Source organism: Mesoplodon bidens (assembly GCF_964165515.1).
Source record: "Mesoplodon bidens genome assembly, contig: HAP1_SCAFFOLD_557, whole genome shotgun sequence".
NCBI lineage: Eukaryota > Metazoa > Chordata > Mammalia > Artiodactyla > Ziphiidae > Mesoplodon > Mesoplodon bidens.
In genome coordinates this window covers 24,099-49,745 of record NW_027671907.1, presented here as the reverse complement: position 1 = coordinate 49,745, position 25,647 = coordinate 24,099, and the positions used below count along the sequence as shown (strand labels likewise).

Genomic DNA, 25,647 nt, shown 5'->3' with positions numbered 1-25,647 from the left:
GGCCTGGATAACACTGACTCATTCAATGATTCCCCTTCAAAGCCAGTCCTACCCATCTAGATTTTTTTCCGTTATATGAAAAAGTTTTATGCCAAATTGGTTTTATTACTTGCCACTGAAAGAATCCCAAATGATGCAAACTTGAACCATGCTAAACAGTCTGACAGTAAGATGACCAAGTAGGAATCATCGCAGGTTTCTAAGTTGGGAAGTCACATGTTCAGATGTGTTAACCTCTGGAGGCTGCAGGGAAGTGGGTGGCAGGAGGGTGGTAATGAAAGACTGGAAAGCAGTTGGAAAGCCATTAAAATGAGCTATCAGGTATGAGGTACTAGGGTACAAGTACTTGGGTAGGAGTGGCATAGAGTAAAATCCTTAAATATTCAGGAAATAGAAGTGATAAGAGTTGGTGAAGGACTGGATATGGGGTGTGAGGAAGAGAAAAGTCAAGGATAACTCTGGTTTCTTAGTTTAACTCAGCAAAAGGTGATGTTCTTAACTAAGACAAAATAAGAAAAGATGCACATTTAGGAGTGGAGAGGAAGATCACATGTTTATTTTAAACATGTATCTGCAGTAACTACACTTGACCCTTGAACAATGGGAATAAGGGGGTAAAGGGCACCAACCCTCCATGCATTCAAAAATTCGTATATAACTTTACAGTGGGCCCTCAGCCCTCCATATCTGTGGTTCCATATCTGTGGATTCAACTAACTATACAAATGGTATAGTACTGTAGTATGCATTTATTGAAAAAAAAACCCAAGTATGGGTGGAGCCATGCAGTTCAAACCCACATTGTTCAAGGGTCAACTATATATGACAACAGTCTAGTAATCGTTTGGCACTGTGCATGGAACTATGGAATTATGGCAAGATCAGAGTTGAAGATAATAGACTCACAGTTATGAATACTCAGGTGATGGTTGAAGATAAGGCAGTAAATGAAATCACCCAGTAAGAAAACACCTACCAAAAAGTGGAGAGGGCTGAAACCTCAATCAAAAATTCTGTAAAGACAGGTAGACAGAGGAAATTACCAAAGAGACAAGCAGAAGTCAGGGAGATTAACTCATAGGTTCATTTAAGAAGGTAAAATATTTCTCACCGGAGAATAAAAGGGAAATAAAGAATTAAAAAGGATGGAGCAGGCTTCCCTGGTGGCAGAGTGGTTGAGGGTCCACCTGCTGATGCAGGGGACACGGGTTCGTGCCCCGGTCCGGGAAGATCCCACATGTCGCGGAGTGGCTGGGCCCGTGAGCCATGGCCGCTGAGCCTGCGCGTCCGGAGCCTGTGCTCCACAACGGGAGAGGCCACAACAGTGAGAGGCCCGCGTACCACACACACACAAAAAAGATGGTGTACTCAACATGATGGTACACAACATGGTGTAATATTAAATATTACAGAAAGGTTAAGGAGCATGAGGACTAACAGGAAGCTATTAAATCTGGACACCAGTAGCTCTCTGACCATTAAGATTGACAGAGATGGGTTAGTAAGGTAATTAAAAGGTCACTTTCTTAATATGCTTTAAGCATCTAGGGTATATATTCAACAACTTCATTCATTAATATGTAGTGGCATTTGATTAACTTTACTATGCTATTTCTATTTGGAAGGACACTAAGCTGTTCCAAGCACAATTATAAAAGACAAACATTAAAAGACTGCCATTTGTTTTTTTTTTAAATTCAACTGGCTTAACAATGAATCACCCTAAATTAAATTTATGCGATGCAGTAAAAGTAGTTCTTAAAGGGACATTCATAGAAATAAATGCCCATCTTAAGAAACAAGAAACGTCTCAAACAACATAATTTCACACCTTGAGGAACTAGAAAAGGAAGAACAAATGAAGTCCAAAGTTAGTAGAAGAGAGAAAATAGCAAGTGTTAGAGCAAATGTAATTTCACACCTCGAGGAACTAGAAAAAGAAGAACAAATGAAGTCCAAAGTTAGTAGAAGAGAGAAAGTAGCAAATGTTAGAGCAGAGATAAAGGAAACAGAGACTAAAAAATCTACAGAAAAGATCAATGAAACTAAGAGCTGGTTCTTTAAAAAACCTTTACCTAGATTGACCAAGAAAAAAAGAGAGAAAACACAAACAAATAAAATCTGAAATGAAAGAGGAATTGTTACAATTGATATCACAGAAATTAAAAGGATCACAAGAGACTACTATGAATACCACCAATAAATAGGATAACCTAGAAGAAATGAATAAATTCCTAGAAATGCACAATGTCCCAAGACGGAATAATGAAGAAATAGAAAACCTGAAGAGACCAATTACTGGTAAGGAGACTGAATTAGTAATATCCCAACAAACAAAAGTCCAGGACCAGACAGCTTCACAGGTGAATTCTACCAAACATTCAAAGAAGAATTAATACCAATCCTTCTCAAACTCTTCCAAAATCAGAAGAGGAGGAAACTTTTCCAAACTCATTTTACAAGGCCGATATTACCCTGATACCAAAACCAGACAAGAATGGCACAGGAAAATTACAGGCCAATATCACTGATGAACATAGATGTAAAAATTCTCAACAAAACATTAGCAAACCAAATGTAACGATACATAAAAGGATTATAACCATGATTGAGTGGCATTTATCCCAGGGATTCAAGGATGGTTCAACATCTGCAAATCAGTCAATGTGACACACCAAACATTAACAAAATGTATGGATAAAAATCATATGATCATTTCAATAGATGCAGAAAAGCATTCGACAAAATTCAACATCCATTTATGATAAAAACTCCATTTATGATAAAAGCAAAAATAAAAAAATGGGACCTAATCAAACTTACATGCTTTTGCACAGCAAAGGAAACCATGAACAAAATGAAAAGACAACCTACAGACTGTGAGAAAATATTTGCAAATGATGTGACGGACAAGGGCTTAATTTCCGAAATATACAAACAGCTCTTACGACTCAACAACGCAAAAACAAACAACCCAATCGAAAAATGGGCAGAAGACCTAAAGAGACAGCTCTCCAAAGAAGAAATACAGATGGCTAATAAGCACACGAAAAGATGCTCAACATCACTAGTTGTTAGAGAAATGCAAGTTAAAACTACTATGAGGTATCACTTCACACCAGTCAGAATGGCCATCATCAAAAAGTCTACAAACAATAAATGCTGGAGAGGGTGTGGAGAAAAGGGAACCCTTGTAAACGGATGGTTAGAATGTAAATTGGTGCAGCCACTATGGAAAACAGTATGGAGGTTCCTTATAAAACCAAAACTAGAGTTACCATATGATCCACCAATCCCATTCCTGGGCATATATCCAGAAAAGATGAAAACTCTAACTGGAAAAGATACATGCACCCTAATGTTCACAGCAGCACTATTCACAATAGCCAAGACATGGAAACAACCTAAATGTCCGTCGACAGATCAACGGACAAAGAAGATGTGAATATATATACAATGAAATACTACTCAGCCATAAAAAGGAATGAAATATTGCCCTTTGAAGCAACATGGATGGACCTAGCAATTATCATACCAAGAGAAGTAAGCCAGACAGAGAAAGACAATATTATACAATATCACTTATACGCAGAATCTAAAAAAATAATACAAATCAACTTATTTATAAAACAGAAACAGACTCACAGACATAGAAAATAAACTTATGGTTACCAAAGGGGAAAGGGGAGAGAGAGGGATAAATTAGGAGCACAGGGTTAACATATACATATCACTATATATGAAACAGATAATCAACAAGGATTTACTGTATAGCACAGGGAACTATATTCAATATCTTGTAATAACCTGTAAGGGAAAGGAATCTGAAGCTGTATGCCTGAAACTAACATAATATTGTAAGTCAACTACAGTTAAATTTTTCAAAAAAAGAAAAAAAGAAAGTTATATATTTGGTAGATTTCCAAGCATTATATGAAAGTAAAGAATTTCCAGCAAAAGGGCAGGGAGAAGAAAGAAAACTATTTGAAAACACAAAGACCTTTATCTTGCCTTAAAGCAGAACACTATCTCTCATAGCAAAGTATGAAAATGAATAAATAGATGAAAATTCATGTTAAAATTGGGATATCAATAAAGAGAAGAGAAAATAACAAAACAAACTGTAAAAGGCATCAAAGTGGCCTCTACTCATTTCATTTTCCTTACAATTTATAAATGCCATCACAATTCTAAAGAGATTGGACTTGAGTGAAACTTTTTTATTATGAAGACATAGGTCTAAGAACAGAAGGATAATCATGTGCCAGCTTACAGTTCCTTGTAAAAGTAATAACATGAAAAATTAGTAGAAAATGAACATCTAAAAAGTTATCTGTAATCTGAAAATGTTAAGCAATTTCCCCTGTATCTTAATTTTGACCATTTTTGCTGAATCACTTCTGCATATTTAGTTGAAGAGAGTATTTAATTTTTCTATTGTAATTAATAACGTAGTATATCCTTCAGAGCTTGGCATATTCTTTAAGAATCATCTGAAGCTTCTGGCTCAACATGATGTTCCCTCTGGCCTTCAGTCTGCCACTAAAGAATGCCTGGAAAGGAGAAAGGGAAAGACAGAACCAACCTTTACCATGTCACATTGTATTTCTTTTTTAAAAAGATCATTGCTTAGACTGAACACAATTGAGTTAATAACTCTGGACAACAAAGGCAACTTTTATCTAGCAATGACAGTTTAATGATTATAGATAACACCCATATTTTTAGATATCTAAGAAAAAATAAAGACTCCTTGTGTATTTTAGAAAACCATAGAATAATTTATCTGAATTGACAGATCTGGGAATTCTGCTTCAACCTATGCTTCTGGCTTTAGCCTATATTCTTAAATGTGAATTTGAGACCCTATGAATACAAGGCTTTACTGTATTACTAACAATAAAAACACTGAGTTCAGAACTTTCAAAAGTAGATTTAAAATATTTATTATATCTTCATGAAACAGAAGGCCATATAATGGCAAAATAAGATAGTGTAACAAAGTAGTGAATAGATCCTGGGCTGTAGCATCAGAATGCCTGGGTTAAAATCTAGGCTCTGCCACTAAATGCAAGGTGAGCTTGGACAAACTACTTAACCTCTCTGAGCTCTGGCCTCCTTATCTATAAAGGGCATGACAACAGCACCTAAATAGCAGCTTTGTTGTATGAGTTAAATGAAACAGTGTGAAAAGTGCTTAGCTTAGCATTTAACATGTGGAAGGAGCTATTAAGCTCATTACTACCAAGCAAAAGACTATAATGTCAAAACACTAAGAGCTCCTGTACCACTTTTTTTCTGACCTGACAATAGAAACTTGTGCAAGTTCTCCCCCCGTGTCAAGTTCCCTATCAGTAAAATAAAAATGATAAAACACAATATAGCTTACTGAGAAAATAACATACGGAATATGAAGTGAAAAAGAAGTCTCTAGATTGTTAGCTAGATTGAAAAAATAGTAATATCCACGTACACGTAACATTACAAAGCAGCCTCACAGATACAGTATCACTTGAGAAGCACAGACATCAACCTGAAGTGGGCATATCAGCAAAAAAGAAATTCAAAAGCTTAAAAACCTACTCAAGGCCACAGAGCCAACAAAAAGTGGGCCAGGACTAAACACGGGTGTTCTCTGCTTAATAATGTCTCCTGCTTATTAACTAGCAGCAACTTAATTTCAGAAGCGAATCCTTACCAACTGGAGGAAAAGCAAAAACTGCTTAAACTTTTTATCCCAAAAATAATGCAGGAGAATTTCATTCAATCAGGTTCAAGTGCTAAGCATTCAAACTAGAGACTGGAATTTTAAAACTAAGACAGTTTTCACTGTGCAGTTACAGACATGATGGTCTGCGACTCCTGCAGAGTCAGTTCTTAGACGGGCTTGCCAGGTGCTGCAGTCTGAGAGGGACTTACAACCTAAAATAAAAACACCAACTTCCTTGAAGTAAATATACCAATATTTGATGGTTGTTATTTGAGTGGAAGAATTGTGTACATAAATCTTTGTTCCTATCTAACTGTTTTCTTAGGATAGATTCCTAGAAGAAGAATTACTAAATCATGGCATTTCTTAAATAAGTTTCTTGACCATGCTTCCATATCACCACAGTTTTCAAACTGTGCACCTCAGTGCACTGGGGCACCACACCAAACTCCAACAGACACGACAGAATATTTAAAACTTTTGAAGGAAACACAGTGACATTGGTCAAACACAACATGAAAACTACTCTTGTTTGGATATAACTACTTAATAAACGGAACCATTAGGTATTTCTTTTGGCCTAGGAGTGCCACTCAAAAAGTGCTGAGACAGTAAGTGGCCATAAAGGAAGAAAGTCAGTGAAACTCTGCCATAGTACTTTCCAGAAAGACTGTTAAATTAATATTCCTTCTAGCTACGTGTGAATCCTCTTATCCCAACCTTAATAATACTGTTTTCTTAATCTTTGAAAATCTGAGGCAAAAATGACATGCTTTAACTTGCATGTTTTAGATACTGGGAAAAATTAATAGTTTTTCTCATGTATGTTAGTCATACCTATTTCTTTCATTAATTACTGGTTCATGTTGTTTGCCCATTTTTTATATTGAGGTCTTCGTGTTGTCCAGAATTTTTATAGGTTATTAACACCAATATACTATGTATCATTATTTTATTTTTCCCCAGGTTTATGGAATATCTTATGGAGTCTGACATGCAGAAGTTTTTAATTTCTACATAGCCTAAACTACTGCTATTGAGCTTATGTTCCTTATTTCTATCCTTGCTTTAATCTACTCAGGTATTAATTGAGCATCTACAGTACACTAGGCAATATTCTATGCTAGGAAAGAGACATCCCTCCCTGTTCTCATGGAGCTAACATTACAGTAGGGGAGTCAAAAAGTAAAATGTAAACAAGTAATTAAAGCCTGTTATAAATGCTATGAAGGAGGCTACTTAGATAATATAATAGGAGGGAACTACTTTGGATGAAACAAAGCCAGCCATGCAAAAAGATGGGAATAGAAATTCCAGAAAAGGCAAATAAATAGACATTGAAGTGGTAAAAATTGATGGGAAGGGACTAAGAGGAGAGGCAACATAAATTGAATTAGCATTGTAAGTGATGAGGCAAGCAGTGCAGGATGAAGCTGGGAAGATAAGCAAGGGAAACTTCACATACAATATAATAATATGTAGTTTGGATTTTACCCAAGTGTAAAAGTAAATCTTGGAGGTTTTTATCAGGTGGAATGACCTATAATCTGATTCACATTTTTAAAAGATTACCCCAGCTCCTGTATGGAGAACAGATTGGTGGAAAAGCAAGACTAAAAGCACTAAGACCAGTCAGGAAGCCAGGTGAGAGATGATGGAGGCTTGGATCAGGATGATAACCCTAGTGACGAAGAGAAGAAAATGAACTCAAGATACGTTCTGGAGAAAGAACAAGCAGGATTAAGGATAGAAAGGATACAGAGGTGAAGAAAGAAGCCAAGACAATTCTTACATTACTCAGCATACTAATTTGGGTAGATAGACCATGGTGCCATTTCCTGGAAACAAAAAGAATGGGGGAAAAAAACTAAATCACAAGTTGTAAGTTGGACATAGTACGATGTGCCATCAGAGACACAAGTGAAGAGCTGGTTATACCACTATGGAACTCAGAGAAGATGCTGAGTGAGACATTTGAATCTGCAAGTTGTCAACATGTAGACGGCTCTAAATACCACAGGATGGATGGACTCATTTAAGAAGAGTGTTAGTTAGAGAAGAGCCCTGAAATGAGCCCTGAGAAACACCAAAACTCAACAGTTGGGGGTAAAAGAGGAAGACACCAAAGGAGATTAGGAAGAGCCAAGGGTGGAGAAAGCAAAACAGGAGAATAAGGTATCATGAAAGCCAAGGGATAAGATTATTTCAAGAAGTTGGTGGTTAACTGAGTTGAATGCTACTGAAAGACTGAGAAAGATGTAGATAGAGAAATATTTACTGGATTTAGCAATATAGGTCATCACAAGAACTTCACAAAAACATTATCAGTGGAGCAACAGATGTGGAAGTCAGATAAGAGAAGGCAGATGAGCAGTCAAGACAGAACGTTTAAACCTTTGCTGCCCACTAAAGTAGCCACTAGCCCATGCGGCTACTGAGTACTTGAAATATGATTAGCCCTGGCTGAGATGCATTATAAGTATAAGATACACACTGGATTTTAAAGATTTTTTAAAAGTAGGATATAAAATATCCCATTAATATTTAATATTGATTACATGTTAAAATATTTGAATGTATTGGGTTAAATAAAATATATTAAAATTAATTTTACCTGTTTCTTTTTAAGCTTTTTAAATTTATTTTGATTTTTTAATTAAAGTATAGTTGATTTACAGTGTTGTGTTAATTTCTGCTGTACAGCAAAGTGATTCAGTTATACATATATATACATTCTTTTTTTTATCTATTCTTTTCCATTATGGTTTATCATAGGATATTGAATACAGTTCTCTATGCTATATAGTAGGACCTTGTTATTTATACATTCTATATATAATAGCTTACATCTGCTCACCCCAACCTCCCACTCCATCCCTCCCCCAACCCCCTCCCCCTTGGCAACCACCAGTCTGTTCTCTATGTCCGTGATTCTGTTTCTATTTCATAGGTAGGTTCATTTGTGTCATATTTTAGATTCCACATATAAGTGACATCATATGGTATTTTTCTTTCTCTTTCTGACTTACTTCACTTAGTATGATAATCTCTAGTTGCATCCATGTTGCTGCAAATGCATTATTTCATTCTTTTTTATGGCTGAGTAGTATTGCATTGTATACACCACATCTTCTTTACCCATTCATTTGTCAATGGACATTTAGGTTGCTTCCATGTCTTGGCTATTGTAAATAGTGCTGCTATGAACATAAGGGTGCATGAATCTTTTTGAATTATAGTTTTGTCAGAATGTATGCCCAGGAGCACGATTGCTGGATCATATGGTAATTCTATTTTCAGTTTTATAAGGAACTTCCATACTGTTTTCCACAGTGGCTGCACCAACTAACATTCCCACCAACAGTGTAGGAGGGTTCTATTTTCTCCACACCCTCTCCAGCATTTGTTATTTATAGACTTTTTAATGACGGCCATTCTGACTGGTGTGAGGTGATATCTCACTGTAGCTTTGATTTACATTTCCCTAATAGTTCGCAATATGTGGAGCACCTTTTCATGTGCCTGTTGGACATCTGTATTTCTTCTTTGAAGAACTGTCTATTTAGGTCTCTGCCCATTTTTCCATTGGGTTGTTTGTTTTTTGTTGTTGAGTTGTATGAGCTGTTTGCATATTTTGGAAATTAAGTCCTTGTCTTTTGCATCATTTGCAAATATTTTCTCCCATTCTGTAGGTTGTCTTTTTGTTTTGTTTATGGTTTCCTTTGCTGTGCAAAAGCTTGTAAGTTTGATTAGGTCCCATTTGTTTATTTTTGGTTTTATTTCTATTGTCTTGGGAGACTGACCTAAGAAAACATTGGAACAATTTATGTCCGAGAATGTTTTGCCCATGATCTCTCCTAGGAGTTTTATGGTGTCACGGCTTATGTTCAAGTCTTTAAGCCATTTTGAGTTTATTCTTAACCTTTTTTTAATGTGGCAACTAGAAAGTTTTTAATTACTTATGTGACTCACATTATATGTCTATTCAACAGTGCTGGTTTAGACAATTCTTTTGTGAAAAGGAACAGAGAAATGATATGGCATGCTGGATGGGGATCTGGTATCAACAGAGTGTTTGCTTTAAAATCAAGATGTTAGCTTGCCTCTATGCTGTGGGACAATTATGTAGTAGAATGGGAGAGAATGGTGCAGAAAAAAGTGGAAAGGAGAAGAAGCAATGACTTTGAGTAGATAGATACCTGGATGAGAAGTGAAGAAGTCTTTGACAGGAAGAGGGAGACTTCCTTCAATGTAATGTATAGGAAGAAAAGAAGACAGGTGCAGATGCTGACAAAATAGATCTGGTGATGGGAAAGTGAATATTTTCATTTGAAAGTCTTTTTTTTCTCCCAAAGAACATGAGAAAGATCATCAGCTAAAAATGAAAGAGAGGTAGGCATGGGGGAGTTTTGAGAAGACAGGTATGAAATACTCATCTCAAACAACAGGAATGGAGGCTTAGTGGAAAATCACAGTAAGATTGCTAGACAGTGTGTAGAGACTATTTGAGACCTGTAATCAAAATTTTAAAGGGAAGCCTATTTGTCTAGTTGTATGGCTTTTCTCCTGGCGTCTTCATCTATTCAGGTACAGATGCAAAGATGGCAGAGAGTAGGGTTAAAATAGAGTGGAGTTTTCCAGGCAAATAAGATGAGAGAGGTACAAGGGAGATGAGGGTATTTTCAAGGGAGATACTCCGATGGACCATGGACTCTAAGCTGAACAAGAAGAGAAGACAGAAGGGAGCTGATGGATAGAAAGTGGTGTTGTCAACAAACCGGAGGTCTCTGGGAAGCTCAACAGCAGTAGCAGGAATAACAAAACAAGTTAATGAAACTGTAGGTGATGGTGTTGGAAAATGGTGATGTTTTGTAACAGATACTAGAAGTTGTACATATTATGCTCCCAATAAAGACAAAAGCTGATGTAGAATAGAGTAAAAGATAATTAGAAATAATATCAATAAACTAAGAGCCATCTGTTGGAGAAGTCACTTTTACAAATCCTGAAGGAAGCCATCAAGGTTGACAAGAGTTGATGCAGACAGAGAGACAGAGAGACAGAGAGAGACAGAGAGAGAGAGAGACTGTACACTGGGATATAAGGTCTTTGATAACTGAAGAATAGTGATGACAGAAAGCACTGAGGTGAGGCAGAACGTAATTGAGCCAAATGAGTTTAGAAAACCCCTAATATTAAATTAGAACTTCTCTAAGGACTGTCACTAAGAATAATAAACACCTAGGTTTTCATCAAGTTTTGCTTCTGCTTTAATTTTTTTACATTTAATTCCATCCTGTATGGTACTGATTAAGGTATATGGAATGACATAAAGCACTACCACTTCCTATGCAACTGCCCAGTACCATTCACTGAATAATCCATTCTCCCCCAAAGGTCTGATATTCCTAGCAATTATATAAATGTTTCTGTAAATCCTACATTTAATCTTTATGTATAAGCACCTCAAATATATCTCAAAAAAGAACTCTTAATTAGCCACTCAGCAGCCACAATGACCTTTAAAAATCAGATGTCACTCCACAGCTCAATAGCTTCCTATCACACAAGATCTAAACTGTCTTGCCAACATCTACAAGGTCCTGTGTGATCTACGCCATGCCTACCTCTCCCCGTTCGCCTCCTGCCTCTCTCCCCACTGGCCTCCTCACAGTTATAGTATCAAGCTGAGCTACCAGTGCCTCCCACCTTGGTGCTAGTTGTTTCTTTAGCCTTATGGCTCCTTCCCTCACTTTGTTCAGGTCTCTATCAAGCCTTTTTGGACAATCGGTCTCAAATAGTTCTTCTATCCTGTCACACTCTAATCCAGGGGCTGGCAAACTACAGCCTACGGGCCAAAACCAGTCTGCTGCCTGTTTTTGTAAACAAAGCTTTACTGGAACTCGGCCACGTCCATTTGTTTACATAGTATCCATGGCTACTTTAACTCTACAATGGCAGAACTGAGTAGGTGCAACAGAGACCATGTGACCTGCAAGGCTTAGAATATATTTACTAGGGGACCCTGTACAGAAAAAGTTTGCCAACCACTGCTATAACCCATTACTCTTATTTTTCTTCACACCTGAAATTATACTTCTTTTCCATTTCCCTCTAGAATTAAGCTCTACCCAGAAGGGGCACTGTCTTGTTCAGCCACACCTAGCACCTGAATAAAAGGAGGTACTAAATAAATTCCTGGGAAGGAATTAACTGAGGGCTCACTCAGTACCACGCATTATTCTAAGCTCCTCATGTATATTATTGGATTTAGTTATCATAACAATCCTTTGGGATTATCACAATTCATTTTACAATGAGAAAATTAAGGCTTAGAGAGTAGGTGGCAGAGCTAAGATTCAAACTTAGATTTATCTGATGCCAAAGAACGTATTTTTAACCACTATACTACTTTACAATTCTTTAAAATTAGTCTTTTTATCCAGGAAAATTGAACATTTTCTCCCGTAGTCAAATTGCTCCGTTCCTTGTAAAGTTGTATAGTTTTCTGCAAATAAGCCCTGTGCTTTTTCTTGTTAGGGTAGTCGCTGGTACTTTGTAGTTTGGGTAGTGATTACAAACAAATTTTTAAAATTATATCCTCTAGTTGGTTTTGCTGCTATGTGAAAGCTATTTTTAAATAATTATTGTGCATTCAATCACTTGTTTGAACTCTTCTGGTCTAAGAATCAATCAGTTGATCCTCGTGGGATTTCTAGCTACATAATCATTCAAATTTTCTACTCCATTCTAATTGCTACATCTAATTTTGTGTGTTTGTGGACTGGCCATAGGTTTCAGAACAATATTACCTCATAATGGCCAGCAAAGGCACTCTTGTTTCAATCATGATTTTCCACTGAAATGTCTCTAAATGTTTTACCTTCAGTAAGACACTGGCTATTATGTTCCATCCTTCTATTTCCAGTTTTCAGTGATGATTAAGACAAGTTCTTAATTTTATATATCAGGAAAGAATGTCTAATTTTATGAAATATCATATGGTTTTTCAATTCTGAACTGACAATATATTAAAAGGCCTAGATGTGGGTTTTACATTGTTTATCTGCTAAAGAATTCCACCCCAAAATTTAGTTTTAAAAAGTATCAGTTGAAAAACTCCATTCGAAAAATATATGATCTATCAATTTGAATACTGCTATCAACTCTGTCTTTCCTCAGAGTTGCAAGATATCTGTCTTATAAATCAGAATTTTGGAGTCAGCCAAAAAACTGCAATTGTCAAATAGGAAGCAATAAATGACAAATAAATGAACATTTTAAGAACTTTACCTTCTGAGGATCAAGCTTGCCCAAGACTACTTCCATGAAATCTTCATCTGAAAGCGAGATGGTTACATCAGCAGAATCTTTTGCAGGGCCTTGATACACTTTTCCAGAACCATTTTTTAGGTCAATAGCTGGGAAAAATAGGAAGAAACAAATGTCTGTCATTTTTTTCCTCACAATATGAGAATAAAATAAACCAAATAAATGCAGAGATTTTTATAGTTTCCAAGTTACTGTGGTACTTATTCTGTTGGGCTGGCCAAAAACTTGTTTGGGTTTTTCTGTAAGATATGGAAGACCCGAACAAACTTCTTGGCCAACCCAGTACATTATATATTACCTATCACTTAGAAAAAAATTCTAAACCCTTGATTTTTTGAGATGTCCTCTTTATAAAGAATATGATCTTCAAAATAGTCAAATCCATAATAGTTTTTCTTCATTGAAGAAGTTTACACAACAGAGATATTTGAAATGTCAATCAATGTAGAGTAATATAAGGAAGTTAAGTGGTTGGAAGTTATAGGGTTAAGGCCTTTAGATTCAAATAAAGACTCTGTAGTCAACAAAGGAAGAAAACTGAATTTTAAAACAACTGCATATTGGTTGGCGTGGGGGAAGGGAATGCACACTCTAACTACCTTTCAAAAACCTGAATTCATCAAAGGTTCTGTCATATGAATTAAACGCCAGTCAAATTAAATTTTAAAAAGTATTCTAATTAGTTTGCTATAATTTATTTATAAAATGTTTATTGCCCTAATTGTTGTGAAGAAACGTTAAAATTAAAATCTTTTCCCTTAAATGTTTTTGACAGAAGGATTAAGTCTCCCAGAAACAGGCTGGGTAACTGGAAAAACTATTAAAAATTTGCCTTCATTGCTCTCTATACAACACTTACAGAGCTTTATGTGAAAGTTACATTTTAGAAAGTTTTAATTGTCTCATATATGACTGAGACCAGTCATCCAGGAAGGTAATTCCCCTCATCCAGCTTCAGCCTCTTGAATGTGCTTTCTCTGCTACTGCGAAGGAGCGATGATTGCATCACTCTCCCTAAGAGTGTCAGGAAACTCCCAATTTAGGATCAAGGAAAAGCTACACACACGTAAGCAAAACCATGCATTCTGCTTAGCCAAGCCCTACTCCAAAGAGAAAACTAAGTCACTCCCACTGTCCACAGAAGAGAATCTTGCCAACTAAACTAAAAAATAATAACATGACTATGACGGTTACCTGGGAAGGAGTAAGAGTGACAAGGAGACCTTTTTGCTTTTTATGCTTCATTCACTCATTTCATTGTTAAGTTTCTTCTGTGGGTGTCAGACAATGTACAAAGTACTAAAAGTAAGGCATGAAGAACAAAGGCTCTGTTCTTATTGGTACACACATATTACAAATGTGTTTTATGTATTATTTGTATAGCTAAAAAGAAAGGTAGAAAAAGAGAGGGACGAAGGCAGGCAGGGAGGGAGCAGGGAGAGAATAAGGGGCGGGGGTCAGAGGGCAGAAAGGAAAGACTAAAGAAAAGCAAACCTCTGGTATTCAACAGACATGATTTTAATTCTTCACAAGTAAGCGTAAGGACCACTGTATGTACTAGTCTTGCTCAGGAATAAAACTGGACTCACGCGTCTTAATACTTCAGTGTGGAATAAGTCTGTTAGCTAATGAAGGCCCTTCTAATGAAGGGCTGTCTACCTGCCCTCTCACTCACTTGGTTTTACATGCTGCTTCACAGCCATGACGTTTATGAAACAATAAAACATTATTATTATTATTTTTTTTTTGCGGTACACGGGCCTCTCACTGTTGTGGCCTCTCCCATTGCGGAGCACAGGCTCCGGACGTGCAGGCTCAGCGGCCATGGCTCACGGGCACAGCCGCTCCGCGGCATGTGGGATCTTCCCGGGCCGGGGCACGAACCCGTGTCCCCTGCATCGGCAGGCGGACTCTCAACCACCGCACCACCAGGGAAGCCCAATAAAACATTTTTTCTGTGGAAAGCTAATAACTAGTGCTGGTAAAAGAAAAGAAGGCTAAGAAGGGGGAAGTTCTTAGCAAGAATACTGAAATTTGGGGTAAAGGAGTGAAACTCCCCATTCCACAGTGGCTCAAGTCATGGTCTACAAATGGCTCCTGCAGGAGGATCGTCATCCACCACCATCACTTTAGGTTTACAGACACCTGTTAGGTCATGGATAATCTAAATGAAATGAAGAAACAAGCTATATGTATTTTCTTTTTGTGGCAGAATGTATTTTTAAAGCTTTATGAATTATTTTAGCTCAGTATTTATATAATCATTAATGCACTGAAAAAGTCCAAAACATTTCAGTTATACTTTACAGAATTTAATGGGGGAGGGAAAGGTGTTAGATGAGAACATATATTTGGACTTAGAGATATTTGAAGGTTTTAGAATATATACCTTACAAATTACAACACTCTTACCAAAGTGGGTATACAAGGAACATACCTCAACTTAATAAAAGCTATTTATGACAAACCCACAGCCAACATAATATTCAATGGTGAAAAGCTGAAAGCCTTCCTGCTAAAATCTGGAACAAGACAAGGATGACCACTCCTATTCAACATAGTACTGGAAGTCTATTCGGCATTCAGACAAGAAAAAGAAATAAAAGGTATCCACATTAGAAGGAAAGAGGTAAAATTGGCATTATATGCAGATGACATGATACTAAATACAGAAAACCCTAAAAATTCCACACAAAGACTACTAGAACTGATAAATGCAGCAAGGTAGCAGAATACAAGATTAACATACAGTTGCATTTCTTTACACTAACAATGAAATATCAGAAAGGCAAAGTAAAAAAAAAAAAATCCTTTTTAAAATCATATCAAAAAAATAAAAAACTTAGGAATAAACCTGACCAAGGAGGTGAAAGGTTCATATGCTGAGAACTGTAAAACACTGATAAAGGAAATGGAAGATGATTTAAAGAAATGGAAAGATATCCCATGCTCTTGGATTGGAAGAATTAATATTGTTAAAATGGCCATACTACCCAAAGCAATTTACAGATTTAATACAATCCCTATCAAATTACCCATGACATTTTTCACAGAACTAGAACATATAATTCTAAAATTTATATGGAACCATAAAAGACCGAGAATTGCCAAAGCAATCCTGAGGAAAAAGAACAAAGCAGGAGGCATAACCCTCCCAGACTTCAGACAATACTATAAAGCTACAGTAATCAAAATGGCATGGTACTGGTACAAAAACAGATATTGGATCAGTGGAACAGAAGAGAGCCCAGAAATAAACCCACACATCTACGGTCAATTAATCTTTGACAAAGGAGGCAAAAATATACAATGGAGAAAAGACAGTCTCTTCAGCAAGTGGTGCTGGGAAAGCTGGACAGCTGCATGTAAATTAATGAAGTTAGAACACACCCTCACACCATACACAAAAATCAACTCAAAATAGTTTAAAGACTTACGTATAAGACATGACACCAGAAAACTTAGAAGAGAGCATAGGCAAAACATTCTCTAACATAAATTGTACCAATGTTTTCTTAGGTCAGTTTCCCAAGGCAAAAGAAATAAAAGGAAAAATAAATAAATGGAACCTAATCAAACTTACAAGCTTTTGCACAGCAAAGAAAACCATAAACAAAATGAAAAGATAACCTCCACACTGGGAGAAAATATTTGCAAACAATGCGACAGACAGGGCTTAATTTCCAAAATATACAAACAGCTCATATAATTCAATATCAAAAAAAAATTTTTTTAAATGGGCATAAGACCTAAATAGACATTTCTCCAAAGAAGACATACAGATGGCCAATAAGCACATGAAAAGTTGCTCAACACTGCTAATTATTAGAGAAATGCAAATTAAAACTACAGTGAGGTATCACCTCACACCAGTCAGAATGGCAATCATCAAAAAGTCTACAAATAATAAATGCTGGAGAGGGTGTGGAGGAAAAGGAACCCTTCTATATTGTTGGTGGGAATGTAAAATGGTGCAGCCACTATGGAGCACAGTATGGAGGCTCCTTAAAAAAACAAAAATAGGGCTTCCCTGGTGGCGCAGTGGTTGAGAGTCCACCTGCTCATGCAGGGGACGTGGGTTCGTGCCCCGGTCCGGGAAGATCCCACATGCCGCAGAGCAGCTAGGCCTGTGAGCCGTGGCCGCTGAGCCTGCACGTCCGGAGCCTGTGCTCCACAACGGGAGAGGCCACAACAGTGAGAGGCCCGCTTACTGCAAAAAAAACAAACAAAACAAAACAAAAAAACAAAAATAGAGTTACCATATGATCCAGCAATCCCACTCCTGGGCATAATTCTGGAGAAAATTCTAACTGGAAAAGATACATGCACCCCAATATTCATAGCAGCACTATTTACAATAGCCAAGACATGGAAGCAATCTAAATGTCCATCAACAGATGAATGGATAAAGAAGATGTGGTGTGTGTATATACACACATACACACACACACACACACACAACAGACTACTACTCAGCCATAAGAATGAAATAATGGGGACTTCCCTGGTGGTCCAATGGTTAAGACTCTGTGCTCCCAATGCATGGGGGCCGGGTTCGATCCCTGGTCAGGGAGCTAGATCCCGCGTGTCACAACTAAAGATCCCTCATACTGCAGCTAAGACCCTGTGCAGCCAAAATAAATAAATAAATATTAAAAAAAATAAAAGAGTGAAATAATGACATTTGCAGCAACATAGATGGACCTAGAGAATGTCATACTAATTGAATTAAGTCAAACAGAGAAAGACAAATATTATATGATATCATTTATATGTGGAATCCAAAATATGAACTTATTTACAAAACAGAAACAGACTCACAGACAGAAAACAAACTTACAGTTACCAAAGGGGGAAGAGGAGAGGGGATAAATTAGGAGCTTGGGATTACCAGATACAAACTAATATATATAAAATAGGTAAACAACAAGTCCTACTCTTTTGCACAGGGAACTGTATTATGTATCTTGTAATAAGCTAGAATGAAAAAGAATATGAAAAGAATATATATATGTGTATATACATATGTATATGTGTAAATATATATATATATATAACTGAATCACTTTGCTGTACACCAGAAACTAACACAACATTGTAAATTAACTGTATGTCAATTAAAAAAAAAAGTATAGATCCAGTAAACAAACTAACCTAGGGATGTCATGTATTAAATAAATAAATAAATAGATAAACAGATAAGCTATATATCTATTGTATACATTGTACAACACAGGAAATATATTTTATAATAACTATAAATGAAATATAACCTTTAAAAATTGTGAATCACTATGTGGTACACCTGAAATTTATACAATATTGTACATCAACTATACCTCAATAAAAAATTTTTATTTTATAATAAATAATAGATAGTGTTACTGATTTTACTCAACAGGATGACCTTGCTACAATGTTCTGATTTCAGCTCCCAAAACAGCTGAAGAAGTCTACAATGTTTCTCTTTCTGCTTCTTTTTTATTTCATTAATATTTTGCACATCAGTATGGATAAGAAGGTGCAAGTGAGCATTCCAAGATCTGGGCTTCCTTCCCAAAAGCACCTCACTTTTTTTTTTTTTTTTTTTTGCGGTACACAGGCCTCTCACTCTTGTGGCCTCTCCCATTGCGGAGCACAGGCTCCGGACGCGCAGGCTCAGCGGCCACGGCTCACGGGCCCGACCGCTCCACGGTATGCGGGATCCTCCCAGACCGGGGCACGAACCCGCGTCCCCTGCATTGGCAGGCGGACGCTCAACCACCGGGCCACCAGGGAAGCCCTCAAATTGTTTCTATATGTCTAAATCTACAATGAGAAGTCCCACTTCTGAACACATTTAAATTTGTGATAATCATGCTTAAAACTAGGAATATCAGAAGGGGCTTATATGCATTATTATTTTACTTAAAACAGCAATAACCACCACGAACATTATAAATCACATATTAAGTATTTACTGTTTGTCAAAACTATGCTAATCACTTTACTTTCATTTTCTCATCTAAACCTCAGAACAGCTCTGTGAAGAAGGTACTATTTTTAACCATTTTACAGATGGGAAAATCAAGGTAACTGACACCCAGTAAGTGTCATGACTGACTTAAAAGCCCACACACATCCTCTGTGCTATATTAACTTGGAATTTTAGCAATGAGGAGAAAAGAACTGGTGTTATTTATGTCACTACGAAGTGATTCACATCGGTATCTTGATGGCAACTGCTCATATAAATTATTTCAATTTAAGCCAACTTCATCCTCTAATTTTACCTTTTAGGTGAACAACATTCCAGTTAGGCATACAGTTTTGGCTGTAAAACTAATTTGCCAATGTTAATAGAGCCTTTAGTATGGTCCAGGTGCTGGTCTGAGGTAGGTGTTAGTTTTGTCAACCCTACTAAACCCCTAAGGGGTATAGTTTATACTGCTAGTGAGCATGAGAGCTGGGATTCAAACACAGGCAGTCTGACTCAAAGGCTCCATGTTACTGCTCTATACAGCCCTACAATTAAAACAGGCTAATGAGGGGCTTCCCTGGTGGCGCAGTGGTTGAGAGTCCGCCTGCTGATGCAGGGGACACGTGTTCGTGTCCCGGTCCGGAAAGATCCCACGTGCTGCGGAGCAGCTGGGCCCGTGAGCCATGGCTGCTGAACCTGTGGGTCTGGAGCCTGTGCTCTGCAACGGGAGAGGCCACAACAGTGAGAGGCCCGCGTACCGCAAAAAAACAAAAACCAAACAAACAAAAAAACAGGCTAATGAGCCAATAATGATAATCTTGGGCCTTGAGATCTGAGGGTCAGAGCAGAGTGCCTTGGGGGCCCAGGAGTTCCATCATTTTACAGCATAACATTTCCTCCTTTGGAGCTAAATATTATGTCAGAATTAGGCATCGGAGAGGAGAGGAATGGCCATAGCTATTCAAGTGGCCTAGGGGCCCACAGTATCAGCTCCCACTTAGTGCCACACACTTCCTAAAAGAGCAGCTGGTAAGGTTCACTGAGGGCTTGTTATTTACAGTTTGGGAATAAACATGAAAATCTTCAGAAAAGATAAATTTCTGATTGCCGGTCATTTACAGAATATCTGCTCCTCCTGTCTTACTGAGTCCATAACCTTAGGTAGGTTCAATGCTCTATGCTTGCTCATCTTTGCAATGTCTTATTAATGCCTGAGTGGAAGGCACACTACTAATACCAAATATTAATTATACTTATCTTCAGGATTATAAACGTAACTACAGATTTTAATGAGGTGGCATAAATTATTAACATTTATTTAGGGCTTTAACTTTTCACAATCTTATTTAGAAGGCACAATTTGTAATGTCATTTCCATGTCTTAGTTGCAGAAACAAAGTAACACTTTGGCAAAGTGACTTGCTTAAAGTTATGCAGCATACTGATAGTGGATATTCCTAGCCTGGATAGCTCTTTGACCAAAAGTTCTTATGCCATTGGTGATATAATAACAGTAGCAAAAATGTAACGAGCACTTAACATGTACCAGATGCTGTGCTGAGCACTCTAAGCACATAATCCAATTCTTACAACAACCCCACGACGAGGTTATTATTATTCCTATTTTACAGATGAGAAAATGGAGTCTCAGAGAGGTCAAATCATTTACCCAAGATTGCACGCTCATTAAGTGGCAAAGAATCAGGATCCAAACTCTAGTCTCTCTGACTCCTAAGACTTCCCTCTAAACCCTGCAGAATAAGAGTACATGTGTAAAATATTTCCCTTACCTAAAATTTTCTAAAAAGTGAGAGGATGGGAGGAAGGGTTGCACATCTGTGCCATGAACAAGGAAGTATGGTTATTAGCTTAACCCTCGAAACCTAAGGTTCAAAAAAAAGAAAACAGAACAAAGGTATGACATGTTCCTGTGTCTATCATTAGATTTTACTCTGCTTATGTTCTAAACAAAAACCTACTGGGTTCAGAGCATTGAACTGTAGTTCAGCTGATTTAACTGTAATACTTCTCTCCATGTACAATGTTTACTAACAACGCTACATAGCAATAATAATTAGGAAACCATTAAGTGACAGCATGTAATGTTGGTTTTAGGTTGTAAAAGGATACTACAAAAATGGGAAATGATACTTGTGGGTACACGTATACAGATATATGCACATACACAGACACACAAAGGTAAATTTGTTATTCAGGTATAAGAATATTGGCCAAGTCTAAAAGTCGCTTTGTGCACTTGAATATCAGAATATGACTGCTTTTCAAATTGAATAACATCTGGTTAAAAGTAGGTACATTTGCACAAATTTATGCTTGTCCAGAATGAGGTTTCAAAAATCTGCAGCAACTAGATTGTGGTAGGAGAAGGTATATTTTGAACATGTGGCGTAATTCTTTTCTTAAAGCTAAGTCTTAGGGCAGTTAAAAATATAAGTAAGACTATTTATCAGGGTCAAGATATATTTGTAATAGTAAAAACAGAAACTTTCAGGTAAAACACCCAATTTATTAATCAAGAACTATGCTTTTACCAAATTGCTTCCTTTCCTTTAAATTGCTTTATTCGAGGCAGGGATCAGGGTACCCACATTTCCCACGATAAACTCATCTCTTATTTCGGTCAGCCAATTTTTCTAGCCACCCAAAATGCAAGTCCTTGTGTAACAGGGAAGAGCCAAATCTGACTACATGTTGGATCTGTTTCTCTTACTTTAACTTTCGCTTCCTGTTACTTTTGATCACTACAAGGATACTGTCTATACACCATGGTCTGCCTCAGGGAACCCTGCCCCTCTGCCTGAATGTTAAACCAGAGTGCCTTTGTTCAGGGAACATCCTGACCCTGTCCACCTGTGGATGGCTGCAAGAAAGAAGAAATTAACACATTCCCTCCCCTAGGCCGGCCATTCCAGGGGATATTTGCAAATCTTATGGCCTTTTTACTTTACTTCCTCATCTCCTCCCCTTCTCTGTTTTATAAAAGAAACTGGCATCCAAACCCCGATAAGATGGTTTTTCGGAGACACTAGTCTACCATCTTCTCGGTCTGCCAGCTTTCCGAATAAAGTGGCACTCCTTGCCTCAACACCTCGTCTCCGATTTACTGGCCTGTCATGCGGCGAGCAGAGCGAGCTTGGACTCGGTAACAGAAGGAATGTAGCAGGATTTAAAGTATATATTATAACAATCATCAGAAATATGTAACAAAAAATGTAACAGGATTTCACAGGAGGTAAGTTTATTTACGAAGAACTGTGGTGTGTTTTCAGTGAGAATCAAAGATTTTACAGTATGGAGGAACATCGGATTTAAAGGGGGTCCCCCTAATAACGTGTCGATGTTTCTACTAGATTAGCTGCTGTGACTACTGTCGTTAGACAAAGCACAGTGGGAAGCTGATTATAAATCACAAAAGGCCCGTTCATGTTTAGGTTTCAAAAGAAGAGGTTTCCTTACCAAAGACTTAGTTCATAAAGCTGCTTTTAACAGACGCTATTCAAAGACGTCATTATTTCAGAAGAGCTGGGAATCCACTTTCTGAAAAAGTCAGTGCCATCTAGGATTCTTCGTAATTGTCTTTGTTACTGGCCTGGCAAAGCTTTGAACAGCCTATAGTCTGCCAGGAAGAAAGGGTTTATCTCCTCCGGATATATTATGTCCTAGCTAAAGAACTTTGATAACATTATAAATTCTCTTTGGGAAACTTACAGCGTTTCTGAGCTAAAACAGTAAGTAGAGAGAATCAGTCTTGGGACTTAGATCATCTTTAGAAGACAACAAAAGGTCATCCACATTTTGGTTACATGTAGAATCACAGAAATTTATAGTCTATGAGGTCGTGGTTGTGGAATTGTGAAAAGCAAGAGTGTACCTCTGAAATTCTAAGCATAACTGTCCAGGATAATTACTGATTTTCCCAGGAAAAGGTAAACAAGCATTAACTATTTGATCTAGAGGAAAATGTCAAATGGTGGAATTTCCTGGGAGAATCATCAACTCATCAATAGAAGGTATCGAACAACAGTTTACATCCCAAGACTTGCCCCCAAAGCCTCACCTTGCTGTGTCCACTAATTCTAAACTATAACATCCATGTAATTCATATAATGATCCATGTGCAATCCTAATCAACTCTCCTCTCCGCCTAAAGTTAAAAGACCTGCCTTGAACCAAACTTCAAAATCTCAATAAATATCCCAACTTTGTCCTCTCTCTGAGACACCATTAAGACACTTTTGTGGTAGTGTTCTTTCTTACTGCAGTAAACAATAAACTCAGCTTTGTCGTATCCACAGACTGTTTAGCTGATGTGGGGGAACGAGCATTTGACTGTCCCTGGAGATTAAGGATTATGTCTTATTTATTTTTGTTTTTTACAATACCTAATGAAACTTAAGATACCCAGTAAACACTTTAAAATGTTGCAACTTAATATTTGCTGAATAAATGAATGATTGAAATATATTTTTTTTTTTTTTTCTTTTTGCGGTATGCGGGCCTCTCACTGTTGTGGCCTCTCCCGTTGCGGAGCACAGGCTCCGGACGCGCAGGCCCAGAGGCCATGGCTCACGGGCCCAGCCGCTCCGCGGCATATGGGATCCTCCCAGACCGGGGCACGAACCCGTATCCCCTGCATCGGCAGGCGGACTCTCAACCACTGCGCCACCAGGGAGGCCCTGCAATATTTTTGAATTCTTGAATGTTAGACAAGTTGGCAAGGCTCTTTCTAAGAGGAGGTAGTTCTCATGAATGGTGGTACCACCCCTCTAGGGAGACTTTGGATTAGGATTGCCAGATTAAGCATTTAAAAATACAGGGAGGGGTTCCCTGGTGGCACAGTGATTAAGAATCCGCCTGCCAATGCAGGGTTTGAGCCCTGGTCCGGGATGATCCCCCATGCCGTGGAACAGCTAAGCCCAAGCGCCACAGCTACTGAGCCTGTGCTCTAGAGCCCAAGAGCCACAACTACTGAGCCCACGAGCCACAACTACTGAAGCCCGCGCACCTAGAGCCCATGCTCCACAGCAAAGAGAAGCCACGTCAATGAGAAGCCCGAGCACTGCAATGAAGAGTAGCCCCCGCTCACAGAAACAAGAGAAAGCCTGCAAGCAGCAACGAAGACCCAACACAGCCAAAAATAAAGTAAATAAATTCTTAAAAATAAATAAATAAATAAAAATTTAAAAAATAAAAATACAGGGAGCTGGAGCACAGAGGATTCTTATGGCAATGAAACTACTCTGTAAGATGTACGTACTACTCAATACATGTCATCATACATTTGTCCAAACCCATAAAATGTACAACACCAAGAGTGAATGGTAATGTAAACTATGGTCTTGAGGTGATAATGATGTGTCAGTGGAGGTGCATCAGTTGTAGGAAATGTAACTTTCTAGTAGGAGACGTTGATAATGGGGGAGGCTATGTATGTGCAGGGGACAGGTGTATATGGGAAATCTCTGTACTGTCCTCTTAATTTTGCTGTGTACCTAAAATTGCTCTACAAGAAAAAAATCTATTAAAAAAATACAGGAAGCCCAGTTAAGTTTCCATTTCAGACAAACAATAAAGTATTTTTAGTATACGTGTATCCCATATAATATTTGGAACATACTTACATAAAAATTATTCTGAAATGATATGAAATCCAAATGTTATCTGACAATCCTATTTAGGATATGTACAGGGTATACTTGGTTGACATGTTGTGAGATGGGGGGCAGTGGGGTGTGTGAGCCCTGTTGGCAGAGGCCAGGAACACTTAATGTCCTGAAATTATGGGACAGTTCCATGCAACAAAAAACTGTCCCACCAAAAATGCCAATAGCACCATTTGTGAAAACTGGCAGACTTGCTGGGTAGGAAAAAAACTTTTCCTCTACCCTCTTCCGTATACTAATTGGGGGCATGCAAATTAAAGTGACAAAAGACAGATTAACAGGAGAAAAACAGTATATTTGTATGCATAATGGAACTAACAAAAGAAGTAGCTAGCTCATTAAGTCGTTGAAGTTAGAGGCTTATATACCTGACTCAGTAAGAGAAAAGGAGAGAGGAGAAAAGACTTCTTTGGGAAGAATTATAAGTTTATTTAAGAGAGACAAATGGGTTTTAGGAGAACAAAGGAGAGATAGAAGTTTGTGATAATGTTTTTCTAAGCAGGTACCCATGGTCTTTCCTCTTAAAGGTTATAAATCTCACCAGAGAGGGGATTTATAATAGATTTACTCTTGGCTTCCTTCCTGGGAGTAAAAGCTGCCAGAAGAGGGAATTTATGGCAACCTCATTACCCAAAAGTTTCTGCTTTTAATAAAAGAAGCTCCAAGGCAGCTTCTTTCTTTATCTGTTGAATCTCAAATGTCTTTAGTTTCAAATAATCTTTATACCACCTCTGGGGTCCTGAGTGGATCCCCATAGACTCTTTTGTTTGGGCCGTGCCGTGAGGCATGTGGGGCTCAGTTCCCTGACCAGGGATGGAACCCGCCCCCTGCAGTAGAAGCTTGGAGGCCCAACCACTGGACCGCAAGGAAAGTCCCTTCCATAGGCTCTTATTTGTGAATTTTCTTTCTTCTTTAATGTCTTTTGTGTACAATCTTTGGAAAGAATATTCTTAATTATAAGC

The 25,647-nt window shown here is 37.8% G+C and overlaps 1 protein-coding gene across 1 annotated transcript in view; it reads right to left on the bottom strand.

Annotated features, from left to right (window-relative positions):
* Positions 1-4,195: 4,195 nt before the first annotated feature.
* LOC308610857 (uncharacterized protein) overlaps positions 4,196-25,647 on the bottom strand; it is a 35,921-nt gene continuing 14,469 nt past the window's right edge. Inside the window, exons 3-4 of the mRNA XM_081259853.1 lie at positions 13,004-13,131; positions 4,196-4,553 (exon numbers count right to left, since the gene is read on the bottom strand). The gene's annotated coding sequence lies outside the window, so the exon portion shown is untranslated. The remainder of the gene's footprint in view (positions 4,554-13,003; positions 13,132-25,647) is intronic.